Source organism: Vulpes lagopus, chromosome 4 (assembly GCF_018345385.1).
Source record: "Vulpes lagopus strain Blue_001 chromosome 4, ASM1834538v1, whole genome shotgun sequence".
Lineage (NCBI taxonomy): Eukaryota > Metazoa > Chordata > Mammalia > Carnivora > Canidae > Vulpes > Vulpes lagopus.
This window is the reverse complement of record NC_054827.1, coordinates 123,977,318-124,002,657: the sequence shown is the minus strand read 5'-3', so window position 1 is coordinate 124,002,657 and position 25,340 is coordinate 123,977,318. Positions and strand designations below refer to the sequence as shown.

At 39.5% G+C, this 25,340-nt stretch overlaps 1 protein-coding gene and 1 long non-coding RNA gene across 11 annotated transcripts in view; one reads left to right on the top strand and one right to left on the bottom strand.

The window, feature by feature from the left end:
• Nucleotides 1-25,340, bottom strand: part of LDB2 (LIM domain binding 2) — a 373,756-nt gene that overhangs the window by 159,005 nt on the left and 189,411 nt on the right. The window lies entirely within an intron of this gene.
• LOC121489821 lies at nucleotides 5,683-17,367 on the top strand. Its single transcript, XR_005987432.1, has 3 exons — nucleotides 5,683-5,957; nucleotides 10,045-10,118; nucleotides 17,059-17,367. It is a non-coding gene; the product is annotated as an uncharacterized LOC121489821 (long non-coding RNA).

Here is a 25,340-nt window from a genome sequence, read left to right as displayed (position 1 = left end):
ATTGGGCTACCAAAAGCAGAGTCTCTGATTCTAAGACATGTCACTTGGTGAATATTCCTTCTTATTTACAAATCTCTCTGATAAATTACATTAAGTAGTTTTTCCACCTGACAACTCCCCCAAACTAGGAGTATTTTATCCCAGAAATAAATGAGAAGTAAACTTAATTACACATATGGGATTTAGAAGATAATAATATAGCACCCTATATAATCCATTACAAAACAAGTAAATGTATTTATCTCCAAATATATTTATGTTTTGGAAAATCCCACTTGGAGGTAACTGTACAGCTGGAAGATGTCACATAGGCCTACTTCCTGTCTTAATACTAATATTATGTTTTACCCATTCCCAGAGCTAACATAATTTTAAGTATAAACTAAAATAGACTTTAAATGGTACTACTAATATTAAAAAAAAAGAACCTAAACTAAATTTAATTTGTGGGGGGAGGGAGATTAGGATGCCTGAGATCTAGATCCAGTGTTGCCAGTGATTAGCAATGGGACCTTGATCATATTGCTAGACATCACTTATAAACTTTAGTTAACTATCTGTAAAAGAATTTGTTGGACTGTGATTTCCAAAGTTCCTTCCAGCTCTAAAATTGTGTCCTTCCTTAGAGCCAATTAACCAAGAACATGGGAGTCGAACTGATCAGAAAGGTGGGGAAGTGTCTGTCCAGAAGGGGGTTAGCTTCTGCGGTGAGTACCACGGTCACTAGAAATTGTTCACACTAGGGAGGTGCCATGATAGAAAAAAACAAAATTATGGATTAGAGTATTAAAGTAATACTAGCTGCTGTGGCAGATAAAACCCCCAAGTCTCAGTGGTTTAGCACAACAAAAATTTGTTTCTGGTTCACTGACTCTCTGATGGGAAGGTTCAGCAGTGACTTGAGGACCCCAACTCCTTCTGTCTTGTGGCTCCCTCACCCTAAGGGTTTCTAATCCTTCAATTCCATCCAGTATGGAAACACAGAGTGAAGAAGGCACTCCTTCATAACTACTCAACCAGAAAGAAACACACATCACTTCTGTCACAATCTACTGGCAGTAATCAGTCATAAGACCTTGTCTTGATATAAAAGGTCAAAAAAGAGGGTATGGAATTCTAGTTCCTGGCTGGGCATCCACTTAGCAACAGTAACTTCCACTTCCCTCTGTGGAAAATGGCAGTCAGTCTTTGGAGAGCAAGAGCCACATTTCCCCCAGTTAATGTGATGTGCTCCTCACAGATATGAACTTCCTATTTTCTATGGCAACTTCCACATTAGCAACCAATTTCTGCTTTATCTGGTTTTAATTATGTGACATAAGGGTGCCAAGTAAAACAGCACCATTCATGACTACGGTCAGGCTAAAGTCAACTGAAATCTAGCGTATGTTTTGCTCCGTGTGCCTTTTTGTTTTTAATGTATGTAAGCAGAAATACATGCCAGATGACTATAAGAAGAAACGTGACAGCAGCTACTTCAGCCCAACTGTAATAAGAATGAACACATGAAGAATGGCTGGATTCAGGTAGACTTCAACTCATCAAGAATATTTCACAAAATATGTATATATTCCCTGATTGCTCATTCATCATATTTTGGCTTATTGAGCTGCTGACAGAGTTATATTACTTGTTTTGTGGGGGGAAAATACTTTGAAAAAGTGTCATGCTATTATCTGGATAGCTGAGCCTTGTTTTAAATTTGCTCTCTAAGGCGATTTAGAAAAGCCTAGATTTAAAAATGCAGGTTTGTGCCGAGTAGAAATATTTGGACCTTTGGATTTGAGATCTGGTCACATCTCCACCATACAGTATCACCTACCAGTGAAAAAAAAAACTGATTAAAAATATAAATTTAGACCTTTAAACAAACAAGTATCAACTATAGCATGGGTAAGGAAACTTTCTGTAAAGGGTAAACAGTAAGTATTTTAGGTTTTTATGGGCCATGTAGTCTCTATCCCAACGCTTTGTAACATGAAAGCAGAGAGCAGACATAGTTGATGGGTAAGCAAAAGGGCATGGCTGTGTTCCAATAAAACTTTATTTATAAAAACAGGCAATGAACTGGATCTGACCCATCAGTTCTAGTTTACTGATCCATAAACTAGAAACAAGATGGCAGAAAACCCTAATGGAAAACTTCCTTGGCCTTGACTGAGAGAGGACCTCAGTTTTCCTCTTTCATTTTGGAAGTGAATCTTCCGAGTTTATTTGGATCTTTCTCTAAAAAATAAATATTTCCATTATCAACAGGTGATGAAGGAGAAGAATATGTATCAGCTCCTAATGAACAGAGTTTGAGACCCAGGAAACCAATTTCTAATTCTGATTCTGTCAGGATGGAGGATGGGATGTTGCTTGCCTCATTTAACTTCAATAGGTCCTTGTTTTCTGGGATGCCTGGGTGGTTCAGTGGTGGGGCATCTGCCTTCGGCTCGGGTCATGATCCCAGGATCTGGGATCAAGTCCCCCATCGAGCTCCTGCAAAGAGCCTGCTCCTCCCTCTGCCTGTGTCTCTGCCTCTCTCTCTCTATCTCCATCTGTCTCTCATGAATAAATAAATAAATCTTTGGGGGGAAAAATAGATCTTTGTTTCTGCTTCCCTAAAATCAGGGAGTTAGACAAGATTACCTCAAACATCCTTTACATCTCTCAAGTTCTTTTTAGACTGGAAAGCTAACTGTGCTAGGAAGACTTCAGATTTGGACTCACAGCTCTACAGCTTGCTACACATGTCACCACGGATGAGCTACTTAAATCCTCCAAGCTTCCAATTCTTTGACTGTCCAAAGGATCCAGTACTCCCCACCTGACAGGATTAAATGAAATAATGTATGTGAGAGTAAGTGGCAGGGGGCCAGAAGCAGATTGGATGTTCCAGTGTGAATCCAATCTAGATGCAGTTTCCATGACTAATTTAAAAAAAAAACTTCACTCCACATACCCTGATAATACAGTCAAAGCTGCTGCTCCCTGGCCCCTTAAAATCTGGACACATCTTCTAGCAAGTGATCATCAAAAACTAAATAAAAGTAAGTAAAAAATATATAACTATGGCAGATCAAGGCTAGTCACAAGGTCTCAAGAGAAGGAAGTTCCAAGGAAGGGAATGGCCATGAATGGGGATTTCCCCAAAACCCTTTAGTAGATGCTCATAGAACTGTTGTTCAACTTTTCCCTTCCTTATGACTCTTCCTTTATCACAGACTGAGCCAAACATCCATGTCTTAAGAGAAGGCTGCAGAATGCACAATTAGGATAAAATTTGTTGCCTCCATTGTGGCAGTCACCATGCTGGCATCTTAGGACATTTCTTCTCACTGTAACTTTACAATCTTGACCTGCCTGCACTTTGCATTATAATTCCCATTTTCACTGATGAGCTAAGGCTACACAGACTTACACAACTTGCCCAGATAAAACATGCAAGAGAACTATTTAATTCCACAGATTGTGCTCTTGTTTTGGGGGAATAAATCTCAAGAGAAGGTAGACTCTGAGTAGAAATGGTGACAAACTGAAGCACAAACTCTGAAACCAAACTTCACCATAAACCTACAAATCAGAGACAGTCCCTGCCAAACCACAGGACTCCCAGAAGATGGATAAGGTAGAGGGACAATCAGAAGCCAAGTCTGGAGTAGTACCAGATTGTTCTTGACATTGGAAGAGAGTCTTGTACATTGCGGGTGAACTCCATGTGTTTTTGAATGAATGAATCAGTGAAGGATTGGCCTATATGCAGGTTGCCAGTACTGCACAGTCCATGGATAAAAATGACTATTGTTTTGGTGTTTTTTTGTTTTTATTTTTAACATATGCCCTTGCTCTTGCTGCAAATCACATTCTTGTCCTTATTCATCCAGCATTTTTCCTTTCAAATTCTGATCTGTTTTCTTTGCTTTTTCTCCCTTTGTTTCTGCCTTTCACCCTCCTTCATCTGTATCCCAAATGCTTCCAGAAACCTTGAGTACAAATTATCTTTTTCTTTTTTCACTAGCAGAATATGGAATGAGAGGGTAAGACTTCCCATTTTTATATACATTTAGATTGTAAAACTTTCTTCTGTAAACTTAAAAAAAAGGGCAGCATTAACTTGAGACCATTAATGCAATGCCAAGTACTTCATGTTAAGAATCTTATTCTTAATCCTGGAAATAATAATAAGAGGACAATTTAAGAAACACATAAACTAAATTTGGATTTTGCTAGAAGCTAAATAATACCAGACCATACTGGGAGATGTATCTACTCGTACCAACTAGTGTTCATTCCAGGAATCACTTTCCCCCTGTGTTTTGTCTGTGCAGAGTGCTGTGCTAGACCTGGATCAGAAAGGACTCCAGGAAGAAAGTTAAAATGTGAGAATATGTGATTCTAGGAACTGTCTCATGAGTTTTCAGGATGGAGAAGTTAGCATGTTCTGGAACTGGGATTAACCTTCTTATTATAAACAAAAACGAGGGGAGTAACTGGTTGAGAAGGAGTTTTATTCAATTCAACACACATTATCTATATAAATGCTAGGTTAGAGTTTCACACTTGTCCAGCTCCTAGTAAGTGTCAGGCACCAACTAGATTTTTTTTACATTAAATTTTAGTTTTATGAGTCAGATTTTTAAAAAGAGCCACAAAGACTTAAGTAAATTACTCTAAATTACAAAATATGTAAGTACCTGATGAGGATTTGAACTCAAGTCTGTTGGACCCTGAAGCCCTTACTGCTTTTGCAACCACTCTGCACCTATGAGTGGTCTCTACCCAGCAGGAATAGAGATGATCCACAACAGATGGATGTAGGAACTTGGTAAGCAGACGAAGGAAATGCCCATGAAATCAACATCAGTTGAATAAAGTATTACTGATCCCACCAAATTCAGGCAGGTGCTCCTGCAGCCTCCCACCCATGCACAGCAGAGGAGGCAGGTCTCAGACACTGAGCAGCTGCCTGAGTCTCTGGCAGCACTGTAGCACTCATAGGAGGGATCAGAGGGCAGCAGGGACTTGCCTAACTGGTGAGAGGATTAGCACACTTCTTGATTTTAACCCAATATTAGGACAGCTCCCATTTAGTGTTTAGCATGGACCAGTCAGGATGAGTTTTATTAAGCACTTTGCATATGTAATTCCATTTACCTGTGTAACCCTTGGAGGAGGTATATTTATTTATTTATTCATTCATTCATTCATTCATTGTTATTAACTGAGGAACCTGTTGCTTAAGAGTTTGCTTTTCCAGAGCCCACAATTTAGTTGGTAGCAAAGCTAGAACTGAACCCTATCTTTGCCCCACACTAAAATCTGTGCGCTTAATCTTAAATCTTAATCTTTCCATTCATGAAACAATTATACATACTGAAACCTGGTAACTATATGCAAATCACACATCAGCCCAGATGTTCACCAGTGATATGTGTGACTTTAGTGCACAGAATTTTCTGTGGGATATGAGCTGGAATAGGATGCAGAATGCAACTCATAGAGGACAGAAGAGCTAGCTGCCAAAGATGGTGCAGACAGGGCCAGAGAGAGGAGATACCACAGCAATTTGTAAGAAAGGATTGGTAGTTAATGCACACACCACATCCATGGAATATTATTGTGGCTTTTGCTATCAACCACACAAAGACACACACCCACACATACACACTCACACACACACACACACACACACACTGCATAGAGATTTAGGTATAGTCTTCCTCTACTAATCTTTTTCATGTCTATAAATCTCTAAGTTAAAAGAACCCATTCAGATATTGATAAGGTGGTGTGTATGGCCTGGGACAGAGCATCTGACAGGTTAGCCACGTTTACTCTGGCAAAGAAAAGCAAGCATGAACATTACACTAATTTGTTTGCTGGGGAACAATTCAAAGTCCATTGTGGAGTCTATTCCAAACTGCCCAGGTCACCTACTCTGGACGCCATGGGCTGGGATCTGGATTAAACTGGTATGTAGGTATTTCTTTGGGGAAGAGAAGGAAAGACAGATGAGGAGAGGAAAGCAGCATGAGGAGGACATCTTAGTAGTTCCTGAAGAAGTTATGAGGAAAGAAGAAATCTCTTTAGATCCAAAAGAGAAAATCAAGTAAATTCTAGTCTCTTCTGAGCAAGGGGGGAAAGATGCTTCTCTATCACCTGCAGGGAGTTTGGAAAGGTTCTGTAGCTGGAGGATAGGTGGTGCAACTAAGGAGACCCCACTTGTACTTAAGAGACATTTAAGTGTTTAAAGCTGCCTAAATGCCAGAGACTGACAGAGGCCACAGCAGCTGCTGCCACTGCCCACCCACTGGACAGATATGAAATTATAGGGTCTTGCTTTCCCTTTTATTCCCTTTTCTTAAAAAAGCACAGAATGGCATTTTGCTCTATAATTACCGCTCCCACATTAGATTATAATATGGGCTCTGATAATGATTTTCTTAAAATGTTATAATATAGCTTTGCTTCTCTTCATATCTTGAGTAATTCGTCCAGGAGACCTAGTTTGGGGCTGTTTCAATTTGGCTGTGTTTAAAACAGAGAATGGGTTGAATTTCAATAAGGTATTCACACAATATAAAGTTCTCCACAACAAATCTGCAGGCTCAATGTCAAGAACAAACAGGATCCATAGCCTAAATTCAGAACCTCTGCTTTCTATTCTTGTTCCCAGCAGTCCTTGTTCTCTCCTAAGTCGTTTGTCCCAGTCTTAATACATTCTTTTTCAAAACAGTTTTTAAAAATATGAAACAATATGCCAGTTTTATAGTTTGGGATTCTGCCTCAGGCAGGGTACAATCAAATAAACAAAAACCAGCTTAGGTATTTCAAGCAGAGAGAATATAATGCAGGGAACTGTTTTCACAGATGGTGGAAGAGCTGAGACCACACATAGGGGACACTGAGCAATACAGAAATTACCTACAGCAGGAAGTTACTCTGATTCTCGGAGCCAGGGGGAAGACAGGAGCTCAGGATCTAAAGCCATTTGGTAGGAGCTGGAACCCAACAGGAGCTGGGACGTGGAGAGAAGGGCTCCCATGAGAACTGGATCAGAGGACATGCAGCCTCGGCTGGAGACAATGCCCAAAACAGAAGGCAGGGTACATGCTACCTTCTTCCCTGCTCTTCCAGTTTCCCACCAGTACCTACCTATGGTTAGGCTTGCCTGGTACCAGGGAAAACAGAAAAGGGAAATTCCAACTGATTCCTTCATGTGTGGTTCACAAACTACTTCCTCTCTGAACTCCCTTCTTTGGAGCTCTCCATCCTTTTACATAAACTTTCTCATGATGCCACATGGGCCATCCATGATAGTTGTATATGAATAACAGCTGTGAGGTTCCCAAAGATAAGCACTACAGAGGAGTCTTCGAAGTATTCCCAGGCCTTAGGCATATCAGAGACAAGCCTGATAGACCTGGATTCAAATTCTGACTCTCCCACTTACAATATTTCTGACTCTTGTTACGTTACTAAATCTGCCTGCCTCCATTTTCTCATCTATAAATAAAGGGGCTGATAAACTCATCCACTTAGAGCCAGTGTGAGGATTAAATAATATGGCACATAGCTCTGGAAATGAGGAGATTCTTACTGTCATGCAGTCTTCCTGGATTGCAATTGAATTATGTTACATTTGGAGAGCTAATATTTTCTGCTGGTTCATCTCCCTAAATCACTCATTGTATACTATATAACCTAATGGAGGTGACTAAATCTGGCTAGAAAGTTCTAAGAACAGTTAGGAATGGAAGCTGTAAATGTGAAAATCTGTTTGCAGAGCTCTACCTTCCTTAACATCATCTCTAATGAGAAAATTGCAGTAGAAAGCAGCTTCAGAAGGAGGCTGCAGAAAGAGTCAGTCCAAATTGGATAAAACCCACCTGTGCATTTAGTCAACTTTAGCTAGCCAAACAGATACACAGAAATCACTGGGCCACTTTCCATTGTCCACAATGTTCTTTAAACAGAAAGCAAGGGAAACAAAAGCAAAAATAAACTATTGTGACTACAAAAATAAAATAAAAATAAAAAGCTTCAGCATAGTGAAGAAAACCATCAACAAAACAAAAAGACATCCTACTGAATGGGAGATGATATTTGCAAATGATATATCTGATAAGGAGTTAATATCCAAAATATATAAAGAACTTACACAACTCAGCATCAAAAAAGAAAAGAAGAAATCCAATTAAGAAGTGGGCAGAGGACCTGAATAGACATTGTTCCAAAGAAGACATACAAATGGCCAGGAGACACATGAAAAGATGCTTACTGTCACTAATCATCAGAGAAATGCAAATAAAAATCACAATAAAATATCACTTATGCCTATAAAAATGGCCAGCATCAAAAATACAAGAAACAACAAGTACTGGTGAGGATATGGAGAAAAAGGAATACTTGTGCACTGTTGGTGGGAATGTAAATTGGTGTAGCCACTGTGGAAAACAGTGGGGAGGTCCCTCAAAAAAAAATACCAATAGAGATATCATATGATCTGGTAATGCCACTATTGGGTGTTTACCAAAGTCAACGAAAACACTAATTTGAAAAAACATATGCACCCCTAGGTTTACAATAGCATTATTTACAATTAATATGAAAGCAATCTATGTGTTACTGATAGGTGGATAAAGAAGATGTGGTATATATGTGTGTGTGTGTGTGTATATATATATATATATATATACACATATACACACAAAATAGAGTATGACTCAACCCTAAAAAAGAATGAGACCTTGCCACCCATAACAACATGGATGGACATAGAGGGTTTTCAGACAGAAAAACAAATGCCATATGTTTTCACTTATATGTGGAATCTAAAAACAGCAACAACAAAATGAACAAATAATAGCAAAAAAAGCAGAAACAGACCCACAAATAACAAGAACAAGTTGGTGGGTTGCCAGAAAGGTGGAGAGATGTGTAAAATGGGTGAAGGGGAGTGAGAGATTCAGGCCCCAGTTAAGGAATAAATAAGTCAGGAGATGAAAGGTAAGTATAGGGAATAAACAGAAGAGGTGGGGGCAGACAGAGAGAGAGAGAGAGAATACACTGTCTTCACTAACTCATGGAGAGGTTTATCACAAGAATATGTGATATAAACAATGCCACACCAGGTACCATCAAGATTTTCCAATCAAATACCAATATATATTTAGAAGATTGATGGTTTTTTATATCTGCAATGATCATCATGGGAGCTAGGATTGGTCTTCCTAAACCAATAGCCAGCCTTCAGGTTCAGGGGAAAGAGGGTAAAGAGAAATGTAAATCCTGACAGCCATATTTGGTTAGAATCTTCAATTTGAGATTTGAAACATGAGAGACTAACTTATGCTTTAGTAACTTAAGTTCATACTGGTGTACACTTCCTGAAGTTTAAAATAATGGGATTCTAGAGATGTTTTAAATATAGTTAAAACCTCTCTGTAACTGATCAGAGAGAAACAAATTCAAGTCAGATGGATAGTTTTTCCTGGGTTTCAAAAAAGGCATCTCAGTTTTCTTCTCCCACCTCTTAACAATAAGCACCCACTACTACCATTTACTAATCATATATTGTAGCCCAAACTATGTTCATTAATGATTTCTACGTCTTCTTGCATAACGGCAAGGTATGCTTCATTATCCAAACTTACGAGATGAGGAAACCATGATAAGAGAGGTTAGGTAGGTCCCCCAAAGTCAAGCAGGTTCCAGGGAGTGGGAGTGGGATTCCAATCCAGTTCCCCTTGCCTTAAGGCTCTGTGGTCTTTCCTTTTTCAGCTGGATCACGCTAGCCAGGTCGCTTATGTGAGATGATATTATTAATTCATTCATGCTGTCATTCATTCAACAAATAGTTAATGAGGGCTCAGCATGTGCATGTAACTGTACTAGGTTCTGAAACCACAAGAATAAACATGGCACAGAGCAGCTTTGCAAATACGAATTATTCACAGTAACTGTAAAGTTCTCTGCCCTGAAGGGAAATAGGTCATTCTGTAAATAAGAACTGCATGTGCTATTATAGGCATTTATATGATGCTATCTATTAAGCAGATGAGACTTGTTAACCACGAGACAGAAAGAAGGAGATGGAATCAGAAGTAAAAGACCCAACACCATTGTTTCTCGTGAGTACAAACAATGCGATATCCAACTTCAGGGTAAGAAGTCTGGCTAGCAATCTGAGGATCAATCTCAATATGGCCTATCAGCTTTGGTGGCTTTTGTTTTAAGCCTTCGTTGGGGAATAGAGATAGTTCAACATTTTCTAAACTCTGATTCTACCATTTTCTCGTTCTAAAATGAGAGGAAAGAGGCATCTAGGTTTCTCAGTTGGTTAAGCGGTTAACTCTTGATTTTGGCTTGGGTCATGATCTGAGGTGTCTGGGATCAAGCCCCACATTGGGCTCTGCACTCAACATGGAGTCTACTTGAGTTTTTCTCTCTCCTCCTTCTTCCTCTATCCCTCCCCCTGCTCACACACTCCCTCTCTCTCTCTCTCTCTCTCTAAAATAAATAAGTAAAATCATTTAAAATAAAAGGAAAGGAAAGGAAAAAATCAACATATTTTCTCTTGTGATGATCATCAAAACGAGTTTAGGTGCATAAGGCACATGGGTTTTCAATGCCTCTGTCAGGGACCCACTTCTTTGCCTAAATAAATGATTCTTCAAGCCTCTTTTCATGTGTTTGTTGGCCATCTGTATGTCTTCTTTGGAAAAATCTCTAGTCAGGTCCTCCATACATTTTTAATTGTATTACTTGGATTTTTGGTGTTTAATTGCATAAGTTCTTTATATATCTTGGATATTAACCCCTTATTGTATTTGCAAATATCTTCTCCTATTCAGCAGGTTGCCCTTTTATTTTGTTGATGATTTCTTTCAGTATGCAAAAGCTTTTTATTCTGGTGTAGTCCCAATAGTTTATTTTTGCTTTTGTTTCCCCTCCCTGAGGAAACATATCTAGGAAGATGTTTCTGTGGCTGATGTCAAAGAAATTACTAAGTTTTCTTCTAGGAGTTTTATAGTTCCAGGTCTCACATTTAGGTCTTTAATCCATTTTGAGTTTATTTTTGTGTATGGTATAAGAAAGTGGTCCAGTTTCATTCTTTTGCATGTAGCTGTCCAGTTTTCCCAACACCATTTGTTGAAGAGACTTTTCCCCATTGTATATTCTCACCTTTGTCAAAGATTAATTGGCCATATAAATATGGGCTTATATCTGGGCTCTCTATTCTGTTCCACTGATATATATGTCCATTTTTGTGCCAGTACCATACTATTTTGATTATTATTGCTCTGCGGTATAACTTTAAATCAGGGATTAGGATACCTCCAGCTTTGTTCTTCTTTCTCAACATAATTCATCATCAGGGAAATACAATTCATAATGACAATGAGGTATCACCTTATACCTGTCAGAATGACTAGAGTCCAAAAGACAAGAAATAAAAGTGTTGGCTAGAAAGTTGAATAAAAGGAATCTGCATGCACTGTTGGTAAGAATGCAAGCTGATGTAGCCACTGTGGAAAATATTATGGAGGTTCTTCAAAAAGTCAAAAATAGAATTACCATATAATCCAGTTATTCTGCTACTGGGTATTTACCCAAGAAAATAAAAATATGAATTTGAAAAGATTTATGAATACCTATGTTTTCTGCAGCATTATTTACAATAACCAATGTACAAAAGCAACCCAAGAGTCCATCAATAGATGAATGGATAAAAAAGAAATTATATATATATAAATATATAAAATTTAAAATTCATAAATTAATTTATAAATATGTATTTATATTTATATATATAATGGAATATTACTCAGCCATAAAAAGAATAAAATCTTGCCCTTTGCAACAACCTAGACAGATCTACAGGACATAAAGCTAAGTGGAATAAGTCAGAAAAAGACAAATACCATATAATTTCACTCATTGGTAGAACTTAAGAAACAAAACAAAAGATAAACAACAACAACAACCAAAAAAACCCAGACTTTTAGATACTGAGAACCAAATGGGTTGCTGCCAGAGGGGAGGTGGGTGAGAGGATGGGTGAAATACAAGAAGAACACAACATGATGAGCACTGAGGACACAACATGATGAGCACAGAGTAATGTATAGAATTGTTGAGTCACTATATTGTACATCTAAAATTAATATAACACTGTATGTTAATTATACTTTCATAAAAATAAATAAGTAATAAAATAAATATATAAATAAGCAGTAAAAAAATTAATGATCTTCGAATAGCTGCTTCTTGTCCTGAACTTCATTTACATACTTTCTCTGCCTGCTAATTACCAACACTGTGGTTTCAAGAAGTTGAGTTCCTGACCTTTTCTCTTTGATATTCCAGTGACTTTTTTGTGGCATTGGTGACATCCTACGATTCACAGTATTAAAGTATCATAAATACAACATGACAGTAGCACCATTTGTTTCATCCCAAGAGGCAAAAACTCATACATGGAGCAAGAGGTCCTGTAGGAAAAGAAGTATCATTCAAGCATCAAAACATCAAAATATATAAATGTATAGAAACGTACGTGGTTATACATCCTAATTTGATAAAGTAAAAGTTAAATGTAAGTACACTGTCTCATGCCTGGAGGATACAAGGCAGAAAACAATGTTCCATTAATTGCCAGGGCCTTAAAAATAAATATAATTGAGGTCTTCCTATCAAGCTTCTTGCTCGTATACTAACAAAAAGTTAGGAACAAACTTGTCACTAGAAATGCATCAAGCCTAAAATTCTATAGCAGCAGGAAAGGGGTTACTTCCAACCTAGCCTTGGAACGCAGAGATATACCGGTTCTGGTGCCCCAAGCATGTAATATTTATAACAGTCATACAAATTTAATTTTTTCTTCTTTGCTGTGGAAAGAGAGAATACTTCTCTCTCTCTCTCTCTTTTTTGTTAAAGCTCAGCACTGCAGGGGGAAGAAAAAAAAAGAATCTCTTCAGTTTGGAATTTCCACCGCCCCCATCAGTCTAGGTAGGTGAACATTGCAGGGGATACAAAGCCAGGAAGAAGGGCACAGACAGGATTTGTCGGGGAGTTTCAGAAATGCTTCATGGTCCCCACAGATGATTTCACCTTTGCTAAGTTGGTGGTTATGCCTGATTCACGTTCGCATTCTTTATGGATCCACATAGTGGCCCATATGTACACATGCAAAGCACGAGGCTGACGTCTGCTACAGAAACTCAAGGCAATTTGTTCCTCACTGAGAGTGTTTGCATTAATTCCTGTCTTCCTTTGAGTAGAAAATAGTATAAAAGTACTTACTCCCCAAATTTCCTTTTCCCCCACCTCCCAGCCCCATTTATTTTTAGAGTGAGAATTAGGTAATTATCTGGACCAGGCCCCCTGTAATTCTCATAAAAAGCAAGCAAATAAAATGAGATTCAGAGATGTTGGCTTGGCTTCATGGAGGATGTTGGCAACTAGGACACCATGTCATGAGACGTGCAGGGAGTGAGTCCCAGAGAAAGAGCATCAAAGACCTGTATACTTATGAATCATGATTTTATATGAGCCTCATCAATTCTGGTACCTAAGAATCTTTGGAGAAAAGATCCAGGCAGCCTAGAATCTCCTGGTAGGGGTCCCTTTGCACTATGGGGTTTCTTCCTCCCTAGAGCAATGATTCTTTTTTGTGGCCTACATCCCTTTTCAGACTCTGACAAAAATCTATAAACACTGTTCCTAGAAAAATGAGCAAACACAGGTATATTAAAAATTTTGTATATGTTTTCAGGGTACTGAAAGGCCTTTGAAGCTCCACCTTGGGGTTTCTCGGACCTCAAGTTATGAATCCATGCTACAGGAACCTATGAAATAATCAAAACTCACTATTCATCAAACTTGCAAAATAATAATTAATAATTAAGAAGAAGAAGAAGAAGAGAGTCAGGACAGGGAAGACAGATTAAAAGGGTACCCAGAGTTTTTATTCTTTCTATAAAACTGTACCCAGAGTTTTTATTCTTTCATCCAAACTGGTGCCAAAAAGCCGTGAAATTCTTGCATTGATAAAAAGCAAGAGTTATAATAATAGTTCTAGTGTTTGTCAACTAATGATTACAGGCTGGCATTGTCCTAACCATGTTAGCTTTAAATTTGCACAGTGACTCCAGCAGGTGTCCATACAAAGCAGACAAGTAAGCTGTGGCACAGAGAGAATAAAGCCATGAATCTAGGCCATACGATGCCAGAGACGCCATGATGAATAAGACGCCACTGTTTTTTTTTCTTTTTTGTTATCGTGGCAGAGCCTACGAAACCCACCCTGTTGGAAGTTGCAATCCAGGTGAGGCCTGCCAAGATTTGGGAGAGCTAGAAGGGGAAAATGACTTGCAGGAGGTGGTACACAAGCCAACATGATAGATCTTCCACAGATGTGGATAGCTTGGATGCCTGATTCAGTGTTTTGCTTTTTTTCATAGAAACACTCTTCATTAAAATAAACATGAACTACTTTTCTTTCATGCAGTGAGTATTCTCTCAGTCATATGTTCTACCACCAGCTGTGACAGTTCAATGTGCTTAAAACAGAGGGGAAAGAAATGTAGAGAGAAGGGGGCGGAGGATGTAGAGGAAACCTCTTCTGAGTTTCTTCTCAAAATCAGAGGAAAGTGTTAACGTGCAAGTAAATATGGCAACATGTTTGTGCAATGCTGTCTCACAAGCAACTAACAGGGTCAGGAATCCATTAAAATTGTTCCACTAAGTTATCCCAAATGTAGAGACCAAATCCTAGCTGAAGAAGCTTCCTCACTGGGTGGGCATTCAGCTCCGCTCTGCAGCTTTGGGGTAGAAGAAAATAAAAGCCACCCCAGATTGCATTGCCGGTCCCAGAAGTGGTCCATTGGAGCTGTGCTTTGCAGCTTTCACTCAGACCCAGTGGAATGATGTGACCAACCAAGAGAGGCAACAACAGGTAACTTGCACTGTTCAAAGTCTGAGCAATTCATTTTGTGTAAATATTGAAGTGGGTTTATTAAGCTTACACCCATAAATTTGCATCCCAGTTGAATTCCTCTAGAAGAGGAGAAAAAAAGGCTAGTATGTCAGGTCATTAACTGTACCTTGCCATGGTTAGTATCAGCATGGAAACACGTGCCTCAGCAGAAAGGAAAAAAAAAAAAAATGAGAACTGCTGCATTCACATTCCATGGGGACACGAACACACTAAGGATCAGTGGTTCTCAGCCTAGCTTTGCCCCTTCCTCTCCCAGATCTCTGCAGTGATCAGGATTTGTCAGAGAAATGAAGACATCTGCAAAGCCTTTAAGAGAATACAAAGCCCAATAAAACTTGCAAAAAAGAAATTATACTCCCCAAAGTGTGATGCTTTAAAATATATCTTAATAGCTTTTAGCATGAACACCATCTAATCAGAATGAATTGAATCACAGATTGCCAAACTTTTTCTATAAGGAGCCAAATAGTAAATATTTTAGCCTTTGAGGGCCATAAGGTCTCTGTGAAGACTACCCCAATCTGCCCTCACAGAGGGAAAGGCAGCCATGTGTACATGGGTGTATGTACGCCCATAAAAACTTATGGACACTGAAACTCGAGTTTCGTATGACTTTCATGTGTCATGAGACATTCTTCTTTCAATTTTTTTTTTTTTGCAAATATTTAAAAAGTAAAAACCATTCTTAGCTTGCAAGCCATACACAGAGATTGGGCCTGCTTTGAATTCTTGTTTGCCCACCTGTGGATTAAATCACTGACAGAGCAGTATCAGAACAATGGGATCCCTGAATGACTCTCAGGCGGTTCTAGGGTGACTCCAGGGCACCAGAGGCCTTGGAGCAAAGGAGAAGGAATGGACAGTGGGACTTGCCTCAGAGCAGAGGGACATCTCAGCCCTTCTTCATGGCCGAGGGACATTAGGAGAATTCCGATGTAGAATAAAACCTCTGAATTGTTTTTGGCTCCGAGGGGGAAAGGAAACATTTTTTCATACCACCATCCTGGCTCCTAGCAGGGCAGTGAGTGGCTCTGATGAAGAACAGGTTCTTTACGTGGTGGGATGCTGCAGAGCCAAATAGCAGGCTTATCCTTGTCCATCTAACCATGGCAGTTCACACTCTGCGGACAGCGGGTGTTTTAGTAACGAATTAATGATCACTGACAAAATTGAACAAAAATCATCAAAGTTGCCACTTACAATTAAGAAACTTTTCTTGAAAGAGTTAATAGATATGAAAAAGAAAAGTCAGCCCCAAGAATCAGAATGGGTTGTCTCTCCACAGCCCGGTTTTGATGCTTGAGGATCTCTGGGCTGAGGAAGAGCTCAGATGTGGGAATGCACCAAAGACGTGTGAACTCACCACAATGGCAACAAGATTCCATTTCTCTCTGTTGTAAGCTGGCCATGGAAGAAGGCATATTACCTGTTTCTGCATATTATGTCGTTTTTTAAGAGAGACTACAAAGCTCATTCCAGAATGGGTCTAAGTGACTGTTACCGCCATGCTGTCAACAGGGGTTCCCCCACACACACACAACTCCCTGGTCCCAGGCATCTGTATCCTACTCACTTACAGGGCTTTAAAGAAGATAGATTCTCCGGTCCAATAAGATTCATTCTGATTCAGGTCTCATGGGATGCCAGGGGATATGTATTTGAAAAACATAATAAAAAAAAGTCACCCCGGTCGTTTTAACATCAGTTCAGTTCAGAGCTCACTTCTCTAGTTAACAGACTATGTAAGCTAGTTGGGGAGGGGAAGGAGTATGGAAATAGTAGCTTAGAGTCGCCATGGACATCACAGTGGCCAAGAACAGAATGAGCTTCAAGGACTGCCAAGTGCTCTATTTCTGTCTTTAGTAACACTGAATTATAAGTTCTTCAAAAATCTTGTCTTTGCTAAATCCACCACACCATGTGTCTGCCCCAGTAGAACTATACCCTTCCAAAATATATTCATTTATTCACAATTTTTCCCAAATATATCACTTTCAATTCAACTACCAAAAAGCATTTGTTAAGCATGAACTATATGCACTACTGACAGTTACCTGTGGCCTTTGCAGGTGACCTCAGGTGCTATTCTCCACGTTCATAATCGCTTGCTGTCAAGTAAAAGTGCCTAATTACACCTTGCACCTCAAGGCGAGAAACACACGCCTCCCTCTGCCTAGATGGATTATGTGCTCCTCCGTTGGCAGATAACTAACCACTACCTGTCCTTCCAAATCAGCTGAACGTACCGCATCTGCCGGGAAGCTCTCCCTGCCCTCCTGGTCTCTCACCTGGACCCCTGGGATAGCCTCCACCTGCTTTCTGCTGCCTCTCTGGCCTCCTTCAGTACATTCTGCACCCAGCAGCTACAAAGACTTTTGAAAAATATAAATCGGGGATCCCTGGGTGGCGCAGCGGTTTGGCGCCTGCCTTTGGCCCAGGGCGCGATCCTGGAGACCCGGGATCGAGTCCCACATCGGGCTCCCGGTGCATGGAGCCTGCTTCTCTGCCTCTCTGCCTGTGTCTCTGCCTCTCTCTCTCTCTCTCTCTCTCTCTCTCTCTCTCTCTCTGACTATCATAAATAAATAAATAAAATAAATTTATTAAAAAAAATCTTAAAAAAAAAAAAAAAGAAAAATATAAATCTAATCAAGTTGCACCCCTGCTTAAAATGCTTCTATGACTTCCTATCAAATTGGAGGATGAAATGCTGGGACACCTGCACCCCGATGTTTCTAGCAGCAATGTCCACAATATCCAAACTGTGGAAGGAACCTCGGTGTCCATTGAAAGATGAATGGATAAAGAAGATGTGGTTAATGTATACGATGGAATATTACTCAGCCATTAGAAACGACAAATACCCACCATTTGCTTCAATGTGGATGGAACTGGAGGGTATTATGCTGAGTGAAATAAGTCAATTGGAGAAACATTATATGGTCTCATTCATTTGGGGAATATAAATAATAGTGAAAGGGAATAGAGGGGAAGGGAGAAGAAATGGGTAGGAAATATCAGAAAGGGAGACAGAAAATGGAAGACTCCTAACTCTGGGAAACGAACTGGGGGGGTGGAAGGGGAGGAGGGCGGGGGGTGGGGGTGACTGGGTGGCGGGCACTGAGGGGGGCACTTGACAGGATGAGCACTGGGTGTTATTCTGTATGTTGGCAAATTGAACACCAATAAAAAATAAATTTATTATTATTACAAAAAATTGGAGGATGAAGCCAACTTCCAGCCTTGGTCTCTGAGGCCCCTTGGGGTCTGGCCTGTGCACCTACACCTGACCCTCCCCACGTCTCCTTTGCTATTCCTCCTCCACCCTCACCAGCCACCCTGCTCTCCTCAAATCTCCTCACCTGTGCTCCTGCCTTAAGGACTTGGCATTTCCCTTCTCTCTACCTCTACTCTCCAATCCTGACAAGAGTTGGCTCTTTTTCATTCCCTGACCCTGTATGCCTTGGGGGGACATGAGGGGTATAGGTGATGGGAGGAAGGTAGAGAAGGGGAAGGGGAGTTGGGGGAAGGAGCTGCCAGAGGGGGAGGCCTGGGGAGGGAGCCTTCCTCAATCCCAGGACAAGCGATGGCAATAGGGTGGTGGGCAGGAGAGAGACAAAGTTCCCACTCCCTTCAATTTGCCACTTCAGTGAGAGAGGACAGACAGAAAACAAGAAATATATGTAAGACTGGCTTGGGCAGTGGTAAGTAATGTAAAGGAAATTGAAACAAGATGATGTGATAGAAATGTGGTCAACATTGCAGTGCCAGACACTATAAAATACCCCAAACACTGTAGGCATTGCATAAGTATTTACTGAGAAATAAATTCTCCTTTATGGATGTATATTCTCTCTTTATATTTTTTTTATAATTTTTTTTAATTTTTATTTATTTATGATAGTCACACAGAGAGAGAGAGAGAGAGGCAGAGACACAGGCAGAGGGAGAAGCAGGCTCCATGCACCGGGAGCCTGACGTGGGATTCGATCCCGGGTCTCCAGGATCGCGCCCTGGGCCAAAGGCAGGCGCCAAACCGCTGCGCCACCCAGGGATCCCAATTCTCTCTTTATATTTAAACAAAATGGATCATAATTTATGCACCATCCTCTGCACTACTTTCTTCTGTTAATAATATATCTTGGAGAGTTTTCTACGTAATCACATAGACACCTATTCTGTTATGTATTGTTTTCCTCCAACTGAATTGCACAGTTTATTTTTATTTATCAAGTTTCCTGGTGACAGAGTGTTTCCAGTTTTGTTTTTCCTCATTTTTTTTTTTTTGTAATTCCCAACAACACTTCAAAAACATTCTTGAAAGTATATCCTGATACATTAGGCACCGCATTAGTGAAGAAAATTCCTGGGGTAAAATTATTGGGTCAAAAGAATACGAGTAATACAATTTTCGTAAATATTGCCAAATTACCCTCAAAAAATGAAGGCGCTGTTTGAAGTCCCGTATGCCCCCAGTGGATGGTAACAGGGTCTCTGTACACCTCACAGGTGTCCCTGTTACAGACTTGCAGTTCCTGGATCTGATAATCTCTCCTTGTTCTGTTTGATTTGCATTGCTTTAATTATGAATGAGGTTGAGCATCTTTTCATATGTTTATTGGCCATTTGCATTCCTTTCTGAACTGCCTTTTTCATATCCTTTGCCCTTTATTCTGTTGGGTTGTTCATCTTTTTTCCTTATTCTTTCCTGTGGGTTCTTTGTCAATTAAGGAAATTTGCTTTATGATTCATATTGCAAATATTTCTTCCTGGCTTGTCATTTTTTCTTTTTATTTCTTTATTCTATATTTATTTATTAGTGTATTTTTATTGGGACTACAGAGAAGTTTTTAATTTGTATAAATGCAAAACATATTTCCTTTTATGGTTCGTAGGCAGTGATTTATTTTTCATGTAATAAGTGTCTCATCAGAAACAAAGTAATTGTCTTAATCCATCTGGACGGCTATAACAAAATACCACAGACTGGGTGGCTTGAAAACAGAAGTGTATTTTCTCATAGTTGTGGATCAAGTTGCGGGCAGATTCAGTGTCTGGTGACAGCCTGCTTCCTGGTTCATAGACATCTTCTTGTTGTGTCCTCACATGGTAGAAGAGTGAGGAGGCTCTCTTCCATCTCTTTTATAAAAGCTCTGATCTCATTCATAAGACCCCACTCTCATAATCTAATTACCTCCCATAAGTTCCACCTCCTAATACCATCACATGAGGGATGAATTTTCAACATGAGACTTTGGGGGAAACATTCACACAATGGAACATCTGAACACAAGTCAACTGAAACAATTGAACACAGACATTCAGTCTATAGCAATTATATAGAAAAAAGAATTCCTAGAGTCGTGGTAATAAAAACACTCTTAAAGAAAACCCAGGAAAACAATCAATGACAATCTCTTCCCTAATATCTCTGAAGGAAGATTAGCCAGCTTCTCCTTCAGCTTCCTCAGGAACTGAGTGTGCCATTTTTAAGAGACAGCCCTTTATACTGTTAAACAACTTTTTATTCATTTGTTCAATAAGAGGTAGAGGAGCTGTGGTCCGGGCAAGAGGGTAGCATACACAGAGGTTTATCTTAAGGGGCTACACATTCTTCACTTTTAATATGACCTAGTTCCTCTGAATACAAAGCCAAAACCTGCCTCCTAGTGTTTTCTCATGACTTTGTAATAAAGTGAACATATTTGAAATAAAAGATTCCACCAATCTTTTCTATCCATGCTGCAAAAATCAAACCAACACTGCATGATAAGGATCATCACTAACTAATTACGTAGTAAATCCTGGCACAGATTTCACTCTCTGGTGATATTATCAAGTAATAAGTACTTCTTTCTAGTTCATGGGAATAAGATGTACTTCTGTGAGTTTCCCTGTAAAATAAGTTCTGTATATCAATACCATTTCCACTGACTTTTATTATGTAATTAGGTATATGATGGTGTTGTATCAACATCCATTATGCAAATAGAGATATGTTCCCATGGAGAATACTTGAGATGAAGAAGTATACAGAATACCTAGAAAAATAAAGAAACTGCACTAAGAATTGTGAGACAAATAAGGCAATAACTCCAACCTTCAAAAATAAAAACTATAGAGAAGAGAAATAGGGAAGAAAAGGCCAGAGATAGATTTATAGCTTAAAATGATCATTACTCCAAAAAAACATCAGCCCTTCATTGCTCACTTCTCTTCTCTGTGGGAGGGAATGGATAGAAGTGCCTGAGAGGCTAAGATGCCCAAGATGGCTGCCACTGCATTCACTTAGAATACATGGACGGTAGCGTTGCCAGTTTTAGCAAATAAAAATACAAAACACCCAGATGAATTTAAATTTCAGATAAACAGTAAATAATTTGCAGTATATATATTTCTCTTGGAAATTCCAAACTCCATGAAAATGACTCTGAAGTAACCCAGAACATACAAACTCTTTAAAATATGTGTTAAATATGTTTGGTTATCATGTAAGAAGACATCCTTGTCCTGAAAACTTCCAAACATCTTAGAAAAAAAACCCAACCACATATTTCACTTATACATAAACACATTCTGACCTGAGAAACAATTACCACTTGGTTTCCCACTGGAAACTTCCAATGGCTAAAAATAAAATAAAATAAAAAATTAAATCACCCAATTTGTTGTATTTCAAGTGATGTTTCATATTCAATCACATAATACCCACAAATAATATTTTGAATTAGAATGAGACAAGTTATGGTGGCAGAAGCCAGACCCTGTAGTGAAAAGCCTATGGAATCCTCATAGCAATGTCTCCTTGTAAATATACGAAATGGAAGACTTGAGATGAAAACAAAATCTCATCAGATTCTAAATAAAAGCAGTCACTTTTGACATTTCCTAGACCAGTCCGGATATAAAAGCAAGTTTAGGTAATGACTTCATAAAGAAAGTTAAAGCTCCTTACTGAATAGATACAAATAAATGTTCTCATCAGCTAACACAAATAAAGGGACAAATGAGTGAGCAAATCACAGTGTGTATCGAAGAATACGAATACAAATAGCTCTCATTTTGCATTAAGTGTGTTTTATATATATTAACTCATTTGATCTTCAGACTACTGCTGAGAAGACTAAATCATGGAAGAATTAAATAATGCCCCAAGGTTACACTCCTAGGAAGGAACCAAGTTGGAATTCAAACCAAGGCAAGGAATATGATGTTTCCTTTCTATGATGACACTTGCTCCTCAGATTGTTGGACAGACAAAAGGCAAAATAAAATGTTCTCACTATTCATGCAGAGAACATCCAGTGGCCTCTCCAGAAGGTTCTTTCTAACTCCAACAGAATCCTTACTGGGTAGCCTGTCTCTACAACAAAAACCTAAAGGCTAATGAGATATCCTTTTAGCTGACAAGCATAGTCTTAGTCTACTGATCAGCCTCACCACTCATTATGGTCCCAGAAGTGAAGCAAAGTGATGACAAAAGAGCAGAGTAGATTGAATGTGACCTGCCTGGAAGCCATGTGACTTTGGACAGGTCACAGGCCTCAGTATTGTGGTAGTTTCCTCACCAGAATGGAAACTGATAAAATGATAATGGCGGTCAGCCTAGAGTAAGCTCTTACTTACTAGTTGTCAAGTACAAGGCCAGGTATTTAGCAGGCACAGCACTAAGAACACTAGATGTAATCAGACCCCTTTACATCTATTCTACACAGGCCAACTATTACTATGCCCTTCCTGTTTCAGCACTTTGTCTCTGTCTTATAGAAGGAATGATTTACAGCTCACAAGGTCTGTAATTCCTGAAGTTCTAGAAATCTGGAAGTGAGAGGAGGAAAAGAAAATGAAAAAAAAAAAAAAAAGAGAGAGACAAAGACCAAAATTCCTTTAGGAGGAACGAAATTCTTATGAATGGCTACTGGGAAAAGATCAAAAAGAGAAAAGATCTGAAATACCCAATCCTTTGAGTTTCAAATATTTTATTCCCATTTGCTTTGCGATCTTGAAGTGCCAACACAACGCTCGCAATCAGAAAGTTCTCTCCTTGGTTATCAATGTATTTGTTAGGACGCAGCCATGAAATGAAAAATCCAAACTGCATGCCCTGCATGCTCCCCTTCCCTTCACCCCTTCACCTAACAGGCATACCACCCTGAATCACCTGAACATAGACTGTTTTAAAAGTCAGCACTGAAGGTTCCACGGGCACGTCTTCTTGGTCCCTCTACCCAGGAAAGACATAAGGCATTCTCTCTTCCAGTGTAGTTTCCAAGGGCAGGTAAGCATAAAATAAAGGTGAAAGAAGCTGCTCTTGGCTTTTAGGGTTTATTAGCCTTTAGTTTCCATGCTCAAGTGCCACTCCCCTATAGACCCTGTAATGTGGGTTAGTGTTACTCTCTTTTTATCTACCTCATTCAGAAGGAGAGGGAATTGATATTTCTTAGAGGTCAAGGAGCATTTTCTGCATGGGGATGGGGGAGTGGTCCCAGTTTTCAGCAGCATGTGTTTAGAGGAGCACTGGCATCATGGCTGAAGCTTCATTCCTTTTTTTTTTTTTTTTAAAGATTTTATTTATTTATTCATGAGAGGCAGAGAGATAGGCAGAGACATAGGCAGAAGAGAAGCAGGCTCCATGCAGGGAGCTTGACATGGGACTCAATCCCGGGACTCCAGGATCACACCCTGAGCTGAAGGCAGACGCTTAACTGCTGAGCCACCCAGGCATCCCTGGAGCTTCATTCCTTACTGCGATGTATGGGGCTGCCACTGAGTGCGCATGATGACCTTCATGTCTTAACCCTACTGCTTACCCACACTGGATTCCTCCCAGCCTTTGAATGCCTGATGTGCAATCCCTCCCCTCATCCATGTCTCTTATGAATAATTCTTCCATATGGAAAACTCCTTTCCCCCCTTTGCACACCTTTACTCATTCTGAATGGCTAAATGTAAATGTAGCATCCTCTAGAAAGCCACCCCTGATCACCAGAAGGAGTTGTCTTTTATATGTATGTCTATATCCCAAGTGTTAGCATATTCAATGTGCTAAGCCCAGCTCTAAACAATGCAGAAAATAAGTGTTGAACAAGTCAACATGGGGAAAGAAATAGCCACATAAGTAAGGCAATTTCAGGTAGGAATAAGGTCTACAATAGCTATCACAAGATGATGTGATGAAAACTAAGTGGAGGCAACTCCACAAAATTGGAAAACCAGATTTTCTAAAGAAGGAACTAATATTTTAGCTGAGTCTTGAAGTCTGAGAAACAAGCACCCATGGAAGGATCTGGGCCAGAATGTTCTAGCTAGAAGGAGCAAAGATGCTAAGGCAGAAATGAGTTTGGTGTGTGGGAGGGACAGAGAGCTTCCTGGGGAGAATACTAGTAGTATATTGGCATGTCAGTAGAATCATCATCATGGTCAAGTTTACGTTCACTGATCATCCGATAGGCAGAAAGTGACTGTACATATGAGCAGAACTTTAGAATAAGACAGTCATCTCCACTGCTTATTGGCTGTGTGTCCTTGAGCAAGTTACTTAGCCACTCTGATCATCAGCTTCACCAGCATATGACAGTTCTTAAAAGCAGACTTTACAGTTAGACAACTGCTACTTTGATAATCGAGTGGCAAAATATTTAACTTTTCTGAAGCTCATGTTTCTTATATGCAAAGTATATCACATATATAAACCTGGCATTTAGGATATGGTCAATACATTGTGCATATTATCATTGTTGTTGTTACCCATTTGTGTGAAAGGAATAATACCACCAACTCAGGTCTTTCAAAAATTGGATATAATTTATATACAGTGCCCAAACTTCAGTAAGAATTTACCATGTTTGAGCAGTGGATGGTTCCGGCTTTGTATCTGCTCTGCAATCATTCCCCCATCTACCAGCACCAAGAGTTCCTTTGGGAAAGACTTCTCCCAATGGGACATATTTAATGAGACTGTTAGTTGGGTGCTCTCCCATTTCCCAAGCCAGTGACCCACAGAAGCCAAGCAGATACTTTTTCTCTGGAATCTGAGTTTAGAGCAGTCAGACTGAAAAGGGGTGGCATTCATTCATTGTGGCAATGGTCCTCAAGTAAGTCTCTTCCTGTAAAAGACCATTGTTGTGATTTCTGTTTCCTCTAGTCTCTTGTAAGGCCTGTTCTCCTTTTTGCTTACAATAACCAAGGTTATGTTATTTTGCTTGCAACCTCAAACTGTAATCAATCCATATAGCTATATTCTTGTTCTTGTTATTATTATTATTAGTCCTATTAGGAAGGAAAGTTTAACTAACATTATTATTGTTTATTACGTTTTTTTTGGGGGGGGGGGGACTTATAACCCTGCCCACAA